The sequence below is a fragment of the Salmo salar genome, chromosome 03 (genome assembly GCF_965601325.2).
Source record: "Salmo salar chromosome 03, fSalSal1, whole genome shotgun sequence".
Lineage (NCBI taxonomy): Eukaryota > Metazoa > Chordata > Actinopteri > Salmoniformes > Salmonidae > Salmo > Salmo salar.
The window spans coordinates 3,131,190-3,147,494 of record NC_138293.1 but is presented as its reverse complement, the minus strand read 5'-3'; the positions used below and the strand labels follow the sequence as shown (position 1 = coordinate 3,147,494).

General features: G+C 38.0%; 1 protein-coding gene across 3 annotated transcripts in view; it reads right to left on the bottom strand.

Moving 5' to 3' along the window:
- Positions 1-16,305, bottom strand: part of ak5 (adenylate kinase 5) — a 197,447-nt gene that overhangs the window by 43,976 nt on the left and 137,166 nt on the right. The gene's annotated exons all lie outside the window — the stretch shown is intronic.

Here is a 16,305-nt window from a genome sequence, read left to right as displayed (position 1 = left end):
CCATTAACATGACACTACAACATTCTATAACAGCCATGTTAACTCCCCATTAACATGACAACATTTTGTAACAGCCATGTTAGAAAACAATTAACACGAAACTACAACATTCTATAACAGCCATGTTAGAACCCCATTAACATGACACTACAACATTCTATAACAGCCATGTTAGAAACCATTAACACGAAACTACAACATTCTACAACAGCCATGTTAGAACCCCATTAACATGACACTACAACATTCTATAACAGCCATGTTAGAACCCCATTAACATGACACTACAACATTCTGTAACAGCCATGTTAGAAAACAATTAACACGAAACTACAACATTATATAAGAGCCATGTTAGAACCCCATTAACATGACACTACAACATTCCATAACAGCCATGTTAGAACCACATTAACATGGCACTACAACATTCTATAGCAGCCATGTTAAAACCACATTAACATGGCACAACAACATTCTGTAGCAGCCATGTTAGAACCCCATTAACAGGACACTACAACACTCTATAACAGCCATGTTAACTCCCCATTAACATGACACTACAACATTCTATAACAGCCATGTTAGAATCCCATTGACACTACAACATTCTATAACAGCCATGTTAGAACCCCATTAACATGACACTACAACATTCTATAACAGCCATGTTAGAAACCATTAACATGAAACTACAACATTCTACAACAGCCATGTTAGAACCCGATTAACATGACACTACAACATTCTATAACAGCCATGTTAGAACCCCATTAACATGACACTACAACATTCTGAAACATCCATGTTAGAACCCCATTAACATGACACTACAACATTCTGTAACAGCCATGTTAGAAAACAATTAACACGAAACTACAACATTATATAAGAGCCATGTTAGAACCCCATTAACATGACACTACAACATTCCATAACAGCCATGTTTGAAAACAATTAACATGAAACTACAACATTATATAACAGCCATGTTAGAACCCCATTAACATGACACTACAACATTCTATAACAGCCATGTTAACTCCCCATTAACAGGACACTACAACATTCTGCAACAGCCATGTTAGAACCCAATTAACATGACAACATTCTGTAACAGCCATGTTAGAACCCCATTAATATGACACTGCAACATTCTATACTAGCCATGTTAGAACCCGATTAACATGACACGACAACATTCTGTAACAGCCATGTTAGAACCTCATTAACATGACCACTACAACATTCTATAATAGCCATGTTAGAACCCCATTAACATGACACTACAACATTCTATAGCCGCCATGTTAGAACCACATTAACATGGCACAACAATATTCTGTAGCAGCCATGTTAGAACCCCATTAACAGGACACTACAACATTCTATAAGAGCCATGTTAGAACCCCATTAACATGACACTACAACATTCTATAACAGCCATGTTAGAAACCCATTAACACTGACACTACAACATTCTATAACAGCCATGTTAGAACCCCATTAACATGACACTACAACATTCTATAACAGCCATGTTAGAACCCCATTAACATGACACTACAACATTCTATAATAGCCATGGTAGAACCCCATTAACATGACACTACAACATTCTATAGAAGCCATGTTAGAACCACATTAACATTGCACAACAACATTCTGTAGCAGCCATGTTAGAACCCCATTAACAGGACACTACAACACTCTATAACAGCCATGTTAGAACCCCATTAACATGACACTACAACATTCTATAACAGCCATGTTAGAACCCCATTAACATGACACTACAACATTCTATAACAGCCATGTTAGAACCCCATTAACATGACACTACAACATTCTATAACAGCCATGTTAGAACCCCATTAACAGACACTACAACATTCTATAACAGCCATGTTAGAACCCCATTAACATGACACTACAACATTCTATAACAGCCATGTTAGAACCCATTAACATGACACTACAACATTCTATAACAGCCATGTTAACTCCCCATTAACATGACACTACAACATTCTATAACAGCCATGTTAGAACCCCATTAACATGACACTACAACATTCTATAACAGCCATGTTAGAATCCCATTGACACTACAACATTCTATAACAGCCATGTTAGAACCCCATTAACATGATACTACAACATTCTATAACAGCCATGTTAGAAACCATTAACACGAAACTACAACATTCTACAACAGCCATGTTAGAACCCGATTAACATGACACTACAACATTCTATAACAGCCATGTTAGAACCCCATTAACATGACACTACAACATTCTGAAACATCCATGTTAGAACCCCATTAACATGACACTACAACATTCTGTAACAGCCATGTTAGAAAACAATTAACACGAAACTACAACATTATATAAGAGCCATGTTAGAACCCCATTAACATGACACTACAACATTCCATAACAGCCATGTTTGAAAACAATTAACATGAAACTACAACATTATATAACAGCCATGTTAGAACCCCATTAACATGACACTACAACATTCTATAACAGCCATGTTAACTCCCCATTAACAGGACACTACAACATTCTGCAACAGCCATGTTAGAACCCAATTAACATGACAACATTCTGTAACAGCCATGTTAGAACCCCATTAATATGACACTACAACATTCTATAATAGCCATGTTAGAACCCCATTAACATGACACTACAACATTCTATAACAGCCATGTTAGAACCACATTAACATGGCACAACAACATTCTGTAGCAGCCATGTTAGAACCCCATTAACAGGACACTACAACATTATATAAGAGCCATGTTAGAACCCCATTAACATGACACGACAACATTCTATAACAGCCATGTTAGAAAACCATTAACACGAAACTACAACATTCTATAACAGCCATGTTAGAACCCCATTAACATGACACTACAACATTCTATAACAGCCATGTTAGAACCCCATTAACATGACACTACAACATTCTGTAACATCCATGTTAACTCCCAATTAACATGACACTACAACATTCTGCAACAGCCATGTTAGAACCCCATTAACATGACACGACAACATTCTGTAACAGCCATGTTAGAACCCCATTAACATGACCATACAACATTCTATAATAGCCATGTTAGAACCCCATTAACATGACACTACAACATTCTATAGCAGGAATGTTAGAACCCCATTAACATGACACTACAACATTCCATAACAGCCATGTTAGAAAACAATTAACACAAAACTACAACATTATATAACAGCCATGTTAGAACCCCACTAACATGACACTACAACATTCTATAACAGCCATGTTAGAACCCCATTAACATGACACGACAGCATTCTGTAACAGCCATGTTAGAACCCCATTAACATGACACTACAACATTCTATAATAGCCATGGTAGAACCCCATTAACATGACACTACAACATTCTATAGCAGCCATGTTAGAACCCCATTAACATGACACTACAACATTCTGTAGCAGCCATGTTAGAACCCCATTAACAGGACACTACAACACTCTATAACAGCCATGTTAACTCCCCATTAACATGACAGTACAACATTCTATAAGAGCCATGTTAGAACCCCATTAACATGACACTACAACATTTTATAACAGCCATGTTATAACCCCATTAACATGACACGACAAAATTCTGTAACAGCCATGTTAGAACCCCATTGACACTACAACATTCTATAACAGCCATGTTAGAACCCCATTAACATGACACTACAACATTCTATAACAGCCATCTTAGAGCTCATTAACATAACAACATTTTATAACAGCCATGTTAACTCCCCATTAACATGACACTACAACATTCTATAACAGCCATGTTAGAACCCCATTAACATGACACTACAACATTCTATAACAGCCATGTTAGAACCCCATTAACATGACACTACAACATTCTATAACAGCCATGTTAGAACCCCATTAACATGACACTACAACATTCTATAACAGCCATGTTAGAAACCATTAACACGAAACTACAACATTCTATAACAGCCATGTTAGAACCCCATTAACATGACACTACAACATTCTATAACAGCCATGTTAGAACCCCATTAACATGACACTACAACATTCTGATAACAGCCATGTTAGAACCCCATTAACATGACACTACAACATTCTGTAACAGCCATGTTAGAAACCAATTAACACGACACTACAACATTCTATAACAGCCATGTTAGAACCCCATTAACATGACACTACAACATTCCATAACAGCCATGTTAGAAAACAATTAACATGAAACTACAACATTCTATAACAGCCATGTTAGAACCCCATTAACATGACACTACAACATTCTATAACAGCCATGTTAGAACCCCATTAACATGACACTACAACATTCTATAACAGCCATGTTAGAGCTCCATTAACATGACACTACAACATTCTATAGCAGCCATGTTAGAACCACATTAACATGGCACAACAACATTCTGTAGCAGCCATGTTAGAACCCCATTAACAGGACACTACAACACTCTATAACAGCCATGTTAACTCCCCATTAACATGAAACTACAACATTCTATAACAGCCATGTTAGAACCCCATTAACATGACACTACAACATTCTATAACAGCCATGTTAGAACCCCATTAACATGACACTACAACATTCTGTAACAGCCATGTTAGAACCCCATTAACATGACCATACAACATTCTATAATAGCCATGTTAGAACCCCATTAACATGACACTACAACATTCTATAGCAGCCATGTTAGAACCACATTAACTTGGCACAACAACATTCTGTAGCAGCCATGTTAGAACCCCATTAACAGGACACTACAACATTCTATAACAGCCATGTTAGAACCCCATTAACATGACACTACAACATTCTATAACAGCCATGTTAGACTCCCCATTAACATGACAACATTTTGTAACAGCCATGTTAGAACCCCATTAACACGACACTACAACATTCTATAACAGCCATGTTAGAACCCCATTAACATGACACTACAACATTCTATAACAGCCATGTTAGAAACCCATTAACATGACACTACAACATTCTATAACAGCCATGTTAGAACCCCATTAACATGACACTACAACATTCTATAACAGCCATGTTAGAACCCCATTAACATGACACTACAACATTCTGTAACAGCCATGTTAGAACACCATTAACATGACACTACAACATTCTATAAGAGCCATGTTAGAACCCCATTAACATGACACTACAACATTCTATAACAGCCATGTTAGAACCACATTAACATGACACTACAACATTCTATAACAGCCATGTTAGAACCCCATTAACATGACACTACAACATTCTGTAACAGCCATGTTAGAACCCCATTAACATGACACAACAACATTCTATAACAGCCATGTTAGAACCCCATTAACATGACACTACAACATTCTATAACAGCCATGTTAGAATCCCATTAACATGACACTACAACATTCTATAACAGCCATGTTAGAACCCCATTAACATGACACTACAACATTCTATAACAGCCATGTTAGAACCCCATTAACATGACACTACAACATTCTATAACAGCCATGTTAGAACCCCATTAACATGACACTACAACATTCTATAACAGCCATGTTAGAACCCCATTAACATGACACTACAACATTCTGTAACAGCCATGTTAGAACCCCATTAACATGACACTACAACATTCTGTAACAGCCATGTTAGAAAACAATTAACACGAAACTACAACATTATATAAGAGCCATGTTAGAACCCCATTAACATGACACTACAACATTCCATAACAGCCATGTTTGAAAACAATTAACATGAAACTACAACATTATATAACAGCCATGTTAGAACCCCATTAACATGACACTACAACATTCTATAACAGCCATGTTAGACTCCCCATTAACAGGACACTACAACATTCTGCAACAGCCATGTTAGAACCCAATTAACATGACAACATTCTGTAACAGCCATGTTAGAACCCCATTAATATGACACTGCAACATTCTATAATAGCCATGTTAGAACCCGATTAACATGACACGACAACATTCTGTAACAGCCATGTTAGAACCTCATTAACATGACCATACAACATTCTATAATAGCCATGTTAGAACCCCATTAACATGACACTACAACATTCTATAACAGCCATGTTAGAACCCCATTAACATGACACTACAACATTCTATAACAGCCATGTTAGAACCCCATTAACATGACACTACAACATTCTATAACAGCCATGTTAGAACCCCATTAACATGACACTACAACATTCTATAACAGCCATGTTAGAACCCCATTAACATGACACTACAACATTCTATAACAGCCATGTTAGAACCCCATTAACATGACACTACAACATTCTGTAACAGCCATGTTAGAACCCCATTAACAGGACACTACAACATTCTATAACAGCCATGTTAGAACCCCATTAACATGACACTACAACATTCTATAACAGCCATGTTAGAACCCCATAACATGACACTACAACATTCTATAACAGCCATGTTAGAACCCCATTAACATGACACTACAACATTCTATAACAGCCATGTTAGAACCCCATTAACATGACACTACAACATTCTATAACAGCCATGTTAGAACCCCATTAACATGACACTACAACATTCTATAACAGCCATGTTAGAACCCCATTAACATGACACTACAACATTCTATAACAGCCATGTTAGAACCCCATTAACATGACACTACAACATTCTATAACAGCCATGTTAGAACCCCATTAACAGGACACTACAACATTCTATAACAGCCATGTTAGAACCCCATTAACATGACACTACAACATTCTATAACAGCCATGTTAGAACCCCATTAACATGACACTACAACATTCTATAACAGCCATGTTAGAACCCATTAACATGAACTACAACATTCTATAACAGCCATGTTAGAACCCCATTAACATGACACTACAACATTCTATAACAGCCATGTTAGAACCCCATTAACATGACACTACAACATTCTATAACAGCCATGTTAGAACCCCATTAACATGACACTACAACATTCTATAACAGCCATGTTAGAAACCCATTAACATGACACTACAACATTCTATAACAGCCATGTTAGAACCCCATTAACATGACACTACAACATTCTATAACAGCCATGTTAGAACCACATTAACATGACACTACAACATTCTGTAACAGCCATGTTAGAACCCCATTAACATGACACTACAACATTCTATAACAGCCATGTTAGAACCCCATTAACATGACACTACAACATTCTATAACAGCCATGTTAGAACCCCATTAACATGACACTACAACATTCTATAAGAGCCATGTTAGAACCCCATTAACATGACACTACAACATTCTATAACAGCCATGTTAGAAAACCATTAACATGAAACTACAACATTCTATAACAGCCATGTTAGAACCCCATTAACATGACACTACAACATTCTATAACAGCCATGTTAGAACCCCATTAACATGACACTACAACATTCTGTAACAGCCATGTTAGAACCCCATTAACATGACACTACAACATTCTATAACAGCCATGTTAGAACCCATTAACATGACACTACAACATTCTATAACAGCCATGTTAGAACCCCATTAACATGACACTACAACATTCTGTAACAGCCATGTTAGAACCCCATTAACATGACACTACAACATTCTATAATAGCCATGTTAGAACCCCATTAACATGACACTACAACATTCTATAACAGCCATGTTAGAACCCCATTAACATGACACTACAACATTCTGTAACAGCCATGTTAGAACCCCATTAACATGACACTACAACATTCTATAACAGCCATGTTAGAAAACCATTAACATGACACTACAACATTCTATACAGCCATGTTAGAACCCCATTAACAAGACACGACAACATTCTGTAACAGCCATGTTAGAACCCCATTAACATGACACTACAACATTCTATAATAGCCATGTTAGAACCCCATTAACATGGCACTACAACATTCTGTAGGAGCCATGTTAGAACCCCATTAACAGGACACTACAACACTCTATAACAGCCATGTTAGACTCCCCATTAACATGACACTGCAACATTCTATAACAGCCATGTTAGAACCCCATTAACATGACACTACAACATTCTATAACAGCCATGTTACAGCTCATTAACATAACAACATTCTATAACAGCCATGTTAGAACCCCATTAACATGACACTACAACATTCTATAACAGCCATGTTAGAAACCCATTAACATGACACTACAACATTCTATAACAGCCATGTTAGAACCCCATTAACATGACACTACAACATTCTACAACAGCCATGTTAGAAACCCATTAACATGACACGACAACATTCTGTAACATCCATGTTAGAACCCCATTAACATGACCATACAACATTCTATAACAGCCATGTTAGAACCCCATTAACATGACACTACAACATTATATAACATCCATGTTAGAACCCCATTAACATGACACTACAACATTCAATAACAGCCATGTTAGAAAACAATTAACACGAAACTACAACATTCTATAACAGCCATGTTAGAACCCCATTAACATCACACTACAACATTCTATAACAGCCATGTTAGAACCCCATTAACATGACACTACAACATTCTATAACAGCCATGTTAGAACCCATTTAACATGACACTACAACATTCTATAATAGCCATGTTAGAACCCCATTAACATGACACTACAACATTCTGTAGCAGCCATGTTAGAACCCCATTAACATGACACTACAACATTCTATAACAGCCATGTTAACTCCCCATTAACATGACACTACAACATTCTATAACAGCCATGTTAGAACCCCATTGACACTACAACATTCTATAACAGCCATGTTAGAACCCCATTAACATGACACTACAACATTCTATAACAGCCATATTACAAACCCATTAACATGACACTACAACATTCTATAACAGCCATGTTAGAACCCCATTAACATGACACTACAACATTCTATAACAGCCATGTTACAAACCCATTAACATGACACTACAACATTCTATAACAGCCATGTTAGAACCCCATTAACATGACCATACAACATTCTATAATAGCCATGTTAGAACCCCATTAACATGACACTACAACATTCTATAATAGCCATGTTAGAACCCCATTAACATGACACTACAACATTATATAACAGCCATGTTAGAACCCCATTAACATGACACTACAACATTCAATAACAGCCAATTTAGAAAACAATTAACACGAAACTACAACATTCTATAACAGCCATGTTAGAACCCCATTAACATCACACTACAACATTCTATAACAGCCATGTTAGAACCCCATTAACATGACACTACAACATTCTATAACAGCCATGTTAACTCCCCATTAACATGACACGACAACATTCTTTAACAGCCATGTTAGAACCCCATTAACATGACAACATTCTATAACAGCTATGTTAGAACCCCATTATCATGACACTACAACGTTCTATAACAGCCAAGTAAGAAAACCATTAACATGCCTCTAAAACATTCTATAACAGCCATGTTAACTCCCCATTAACATGACCCTACAACATTCTATAACAGCCATGTTAACTCCCAATTAACATGACACGACAACATTATATAACAGCCATGTTAGAAAACCATTAACATGACACTACAACAGCCATGTTAGAACCCCATTAACAAGACACGACAACATTCTGTAACAGCCATGTTAGAACCCCATTAACATGACACTACAACATTCTATAATAGCCATGTTAAAACCACATTAACATGGCACAACAACATTCTGTAGGAGCCATGTTAGAACCCCATTAACAGGACACTACAACACTCTATAACAGCCATGTTAACTCCCCATTAACATGACACTGCAACATTCTATAACAGCCATGTTAGAACCCCATTGACACTACAACATTCTATAACAGCCATGTTAGAACCCCATTAACATGACACTACAACATTCTATAACAGCCATGTTACAGCTCATTAACATAACAACATTTATAACAGCCATGTTAGAACCCCATTAACATGACACTACAACATTCTATAACAGCCATATTACAAACCCATTAACATGACACTACAACATTCTATAACAGCCATGTTAGAACCCCATTAACATGACACTACAACATTCTATAACAGCCATATTACAAACCCATTAATATGACACGACAACATTCTGTAATAGCATGTTAGAACCCCATTAACATGACCATACAACATTCTATAATAGCCATGTTAGAACCCCATTAACATGACACTACAACATTCAATAACAGCCATGTTAGAAAACAATTAACACGAAACTATAACATTCTATAACAGCCATGTTAGAACCCCATTAACATCACACTACAACATTCTATAACAGCCATGTTAGAACCCCATTAACATGACACTACAACATTCTATAACAGCCATGTTAGAACCCATTTAACATGACACTACAACATTCTATAATAGCCATGTTAGAACCCCATTAACATGACACTACAACATTCTATAACAGCCATGTTAGAACCCCATTAACATGACACTACAACATTCTATAACAGCCATATTACAAACCCATTAACATGACACTACAACATTCTATAACAGCCATGTTAGAACCCCATTAACATGACCATACAACATTCTATAATAGCCATGTTAGAACCCCATTAACATGACCATACAACATTCTATAATAGCCATATTAGAACCCCATTAACATGACACTACAACATTCTATAACAGCCATATTACAAACCCATTAACATGACACTACAACATTCTATAACAGCCATGTTAGAACCCCATTAACATGACCATACAACATTCTGTAATAGCCATGTTAGAACCCCATTAACATGACCATACAACATTCTATAATAGCCATGTTAGAACCCCATTAACATGACACTACAACATTATATAACAGCCATGTTAGAACCCCATTAACATGACACTACAACATTCAATAACAGCCAATTTAGAATACAATTAACACGAAACTACAACATTCTATAACAGCCATGTTAGAACCCCATTATCATCACACTACAACATTCTATAACAGCCATGTTAGAACCCCATTAACATGACAACATTCTATAACAGCTATGTTAGAACCCCATTATCATGACACTACAACGTTCTATAACAGCCAAGTAAGAAAACCATTAACATGCCTCTAAAACATTCTGTAACATCCATGTTAACTCCCAATTAACATGACACAACAACATTCTATAACAGCCATGTTAGAACCCCATTAACACGACACTACAATATTCTATAGCAGCCATGTTAGAACCCAATTAACATGACACTACAACATTCTATAACAGCCATGTTAGAACCCCATTAACACGACAGTACAATATTCTATAGCAGCCATGTTAGAACCCCATTGACACTACAACATTATATAGCAGCCATGTTAAGACCCCATTAACATGACACTACAACATTCTTTAACAGCCATGTTAGAACCCCATTAACATGACACTACAACATTCTTTAACAGCCATGTTAGAACCCCATTAACATGACACTACAACATTCTTTAACAGCCATGTTAGAACCCCATTAACATGACACTACAACATTCTATAACAGCCATGTTAGAACCCCATTAACATTACACTACAACATTCTATAACAGCCATGTTAGAACCCCATTAACATGACACTACAACATTCTATAACAGCCATGTTAGAACCCCATTAACATTACATGGGGAATGATGCTATGTAACTGAATGTCTAGAATTAGAACAATATTCAACATTCTAAAAGTTGTTCTAATTCTCAAAATACACCGAACAACATTATAAACGCAACATTGTCCCATGTTTCATGAGCTGAAATAAAAGTTCCCAGAATTGTTCCATACGCACAAAAAGCTTATTTCTCTCAAATTTCTCTCAAATTCTGAGCAGTTTTTTTTACATCTCTGTTAATGAGCATTTCTCCTTTGCCAAGATAATCCATCCACCTGACAGGTGTGGCATATCAAGAAGCTGATTAAACAGCATGATCATTACACAGGTGCACCTTGTGCTGGGGACAATAAAATGTCACTAAAATGTGTAACACAATACAATGCCACAGATTTCTCAAGTTTTAAGGGACGGTGCAATTGGCATTGGCATTGACTGCAGGAATGTCCACCAGAGCTGTTGGCAGAGAATTTACTGTTAATTTCTCTACTATAAGCCGCCTCCAACATCTTTTAAGAGAATTTGGCAGTACGTCCAACCGGCCTCACAACCGAAAGACAACGTGTATGGTGTCATGTGGGCGAGCGGTTTGCTGATGTCAACATTTTGAACAGAGTGCCCCGTTGTGGGGTTATGGTTTGGACAGGTATAAGCTACGGACAACAAACACAATTGCATTTTATCGATGGCAATTTGAATGCTCAGAGATACCGTGACGAGATCCTGAGGCCCACTTTTTTTTAAGGTATCTGTGACCAACAGTTGCATATCTGTATTCCCAGTCATGTGAAATCCATAGATTAGGACCTAATGAATTTATTTAAATTGACTGATTTCCTCATATGAACTGTAACTCAGTCATATCGGTGAAATTGTCGCGTTTATATTGTTGTCCAGTATATAGGGCTCTGGCCCTGCGTGTCACAACGAGGCCAGCCATACTCAATGCTGAGCACATACTGTACTCTTTCATACTGTGTATTTCTGCTAGCTTGTCCCCTTTAATCTCTGCAGCATATGGTTCTGCAACCCTTGGGGAGTGAAAGAGGGAGGGGTGCTGGATTTCAGCCGAGAGGAAACAAATATGACAGGCTAGGAGTCTTCTCTGTAGCCTGTCAGAATCTGTACTGTCTGTCTGTCTGTCTGTCCCGGCCCTTCCGTCCGTACATCTCCAGTATCTTCTAGTCCAGGTGTAGTTGTCTAGTCTAGTTCAGGTGTAGTTGTCTAGTCTAGTTCAGGTGTAGTTGTCTAGTCTAGTCCAGGTGTAGTTGTCTAGTCTAGTCCAGGTGTAGTTGTCTAGTCTAGTCCAGGTGTAGTTGTCTAGTCTAGTCCAGGTGTAGTTGTCTAGTCTAGTCCAGGTGTAGTTGTCTGTCTAGTCCAGGTGTAGTTGTCTAATCCAGGTGTAGTTGTCTGTCTAGTCCAGGTGTAGTTGTCTAGTCTAGTCCAGGTGTAGTTGTCTAGTCTAGTCCAGGTGTAGTTGTCTGTCTAGTCCAGGTGTAGTTGTCTAGTCTAGTCCAGGTGTAGTTGTCTGTCTAGTCCAGGTGTAGTTGTCTGTCTAGTCTAGGTCTAGTTCAGGTGTAGTTGTCTAGTCCAGGTGTAGTTGTCTAGTCCAGGTGTAGTTTTCTAGTCTAGTTCAGGTGTAGTTGTCTAGTCCAGGTGTAGTTGTCTAGTCCAGGTGTAGTTGTCTAGTCTAGTTCAGGTGTAGTTGTCTAGTCTAGTCCAGGTGTAGTTGTCTAGTCTAGTCCAGGTGTAGTTGTCTAGTCTAGTCCAGGTGTAGTTGTCTAGTCTAGTTCAGGTGTAGTTGTCTAGTCTAGTCCAGGTGTAGTTGTCTAGTCCAGGTGTAGTTGTCTAGTCCAGGTGTAGTTGTCTAGTTCAGGTGTAGTTGTCTAGTCCAGGTGTAGTTGTCTAGTCTAGTCCAGGTGTAGTTGTCTAGTTCAGGTGTAGTTGTCTAGTCCAGGTGTAGTTGTCTAGTCCAGGTGTAGTTGTCTAGTCCAGGTGTAGTTGTCTAGTCTAGTCCAGGTGTAGTTGTCTAGTCTAGTCCAGGTGTAGTTGTCTAGTCTAGTCCAGGTGTAGTTGTCTAGTCTAGTCCAGGTGTAGTTGTCTAGTCTAGTCCAGGTGTAGTTGTCTAGTTCAGGTGTAGTTGTCTAGTCCAGGTGTAGTTGTCTAGTCCAGGTGTAGTTGTCTAGTTCAGGTGTAGTTGTCTAGTCTAGTCCAGGTGTAGTTGCCTAGTTCAGGTGTAGTTGTCTAGTCCAGGTGTAGTTGTCTAGTCCAGGTGTAGTTGTCTAGTTCAGGTGGCTTAAAACTCCCAGGAGAAGCGGTTCTATATATCCAGTCATATAGGCCTACATTGTCTCACGTGACAGACAGAGCTTGCACTTAACCTGGAGTAAAGAGCATGGAAGTAGAATAATGTAATTCCCAGTGAGGCTGACGTAGAGGTACGCTGCTGTGACAACCAGCTCTCACAGTCTCACGTCAGAATTAGACGTTCCCACTAGGTTTTTCTAACGTCAAATTTCAAAGTGTTTAAGATCAAGTTCAGGCATTAACGCCGAATAAATAAACAAATGACTTTCTATCACTGGATTCGAACATATAACCTTTGAATTCGGAGGCAGTTGCGTAAGGTAACAGTGCTCACTGTTGCCCTATGTGGCTGCTTTCCACTTAATCTGCCGACGTCCTCATGGATGTACGTCGATTACTGACTTGTATCACGAGTGACCTGGCTGGCTGTGAAGCCCTCTAGAGGTAGGGAGAGAGCTACTCTAGCTGAATAATGTCATATTTTCTTTCTCTCTCTCTCTCTCTCTCTCTCTCTCTCTCTCTCTCTCTCTCTCTCTCTCTCTCTCTCTCTCTCTCCCTCTCGTTCTCTCTCTCGTTCTCTTTCTCCTTCTCGTTCTCTCTCTTTTTCTCTCTCTTTCTCTCTCATGCCACTCAACCTGACCGGCTTAAGTGAAGTAGGTCTCCTGCTGTGTAAAATAGGAGAGTGTAAATCGGTCTACGTCCTCCCTGGACTAAATGTCTTGTCAGAAATTGTTATAATCAACGTCAAGAACAGGACGCCTGTGAGGTGCCATTTGCTATAAAACTGCTACAGTACTTTAATTAGATGCTCACAATGTGCTACTTTATAATAACTACAACTCACATTAAATGTAATTAATTCTAGGTGATATAAAAACCTTTTCAAATAATGAGACTCTACTCTCTCTTTCAGAACAGTTCCATATTCTATAGTTCGAAGGTTCCATATTCTATAGTTCTAAGGTTCCATGTTCTAAGGTTCCACATTCTATAGTTCTAAGGTTCCACATTCTATAGTTCTAAGGTTCCATATTCCAAAATGTTCCTACTCATCCATAGAACATGAGCCAGTCAACACCAGCTGCTGGTTAAACATAACAGAACAGAAGACAGGCAATGTGGTGTTGCGCTCTCTCTCTCTCTCTGTGTGTGTGTGTGTGTGTGTGTGTGTGTGTGTGTGTGTGAGGCAGAACAGTGGAAAAAATATCAGAATTGGTCTGACTGTAAACGCAGCCATAGAAAACTATCCTAGAGAAAAGCCAAGATGACAGATGGATAGAATTATAAAGAGAAATAGAAAAAAGAGAGAGAGAGAAGACAACGAGAAAGATAGAGCAGGGAGGGACGGAGGGATAGAAAGAATTAGCAGCAAGACCTGTTGCTACAAGAAAAGGGCAACCAGTGAAGAACAAACACCATTGTAAATACAACCCATATTTATGTTGATTTATTTTCCCTTTTGTACTTTAACTATTCGCACATCGTTACAACACTGTATATAGAGTATAGACATAATATGACATTTGCAATGTCTTTATTCTTTTGGAACTTTTGTGAGTGTAATGTTTACTGTTCATTTTTTGTTTATTTCACTTTTGTTTATTATCTATTTCACTTGCTTTCGCAATGTAAACATATGTTTGCCATGCCAATAAAGCCCCTTAAATTGAATTTGAGTGAGAGAGAGAGAGAGAGATAATTAACAGCAATGACAAATGGTTTGATGAAGAATGCAAAAACCTAAGAAAGAAATGTAGAAACCTCTCCAAACAAAAACAGAGACCCAGAAAACCTGAGCCTTACGCCTTCACTACGGTGAATCACTAAAACAATACAGAAATACACTACGGAATAAGAAGGAACAGCACGTCAGAAATCAGCTCAATGTGATTGAAGAATCCATAGAATATAACGACTTCTGGGAGAATTGGAACACTAAACAAATAACAACACAAAGTGTTATCTATCCAAAATGGAGATGTATGGTTAAACTACTTCTCCAATCTTTTTGGCTCTGTAACAAAGAACAACGAGCAAAAACATAGACATCAGGTCTGGGCAGAGGCCGGCCCGGGGGCCGTATGTTGGCCCGTGACCTGATTCAATACGACCCGCGGAATCATGCTCAGATCACATAAAGAATTTGAGATAGTTAAGTTTAAAAATAAAAAAATAAATAAAAAAG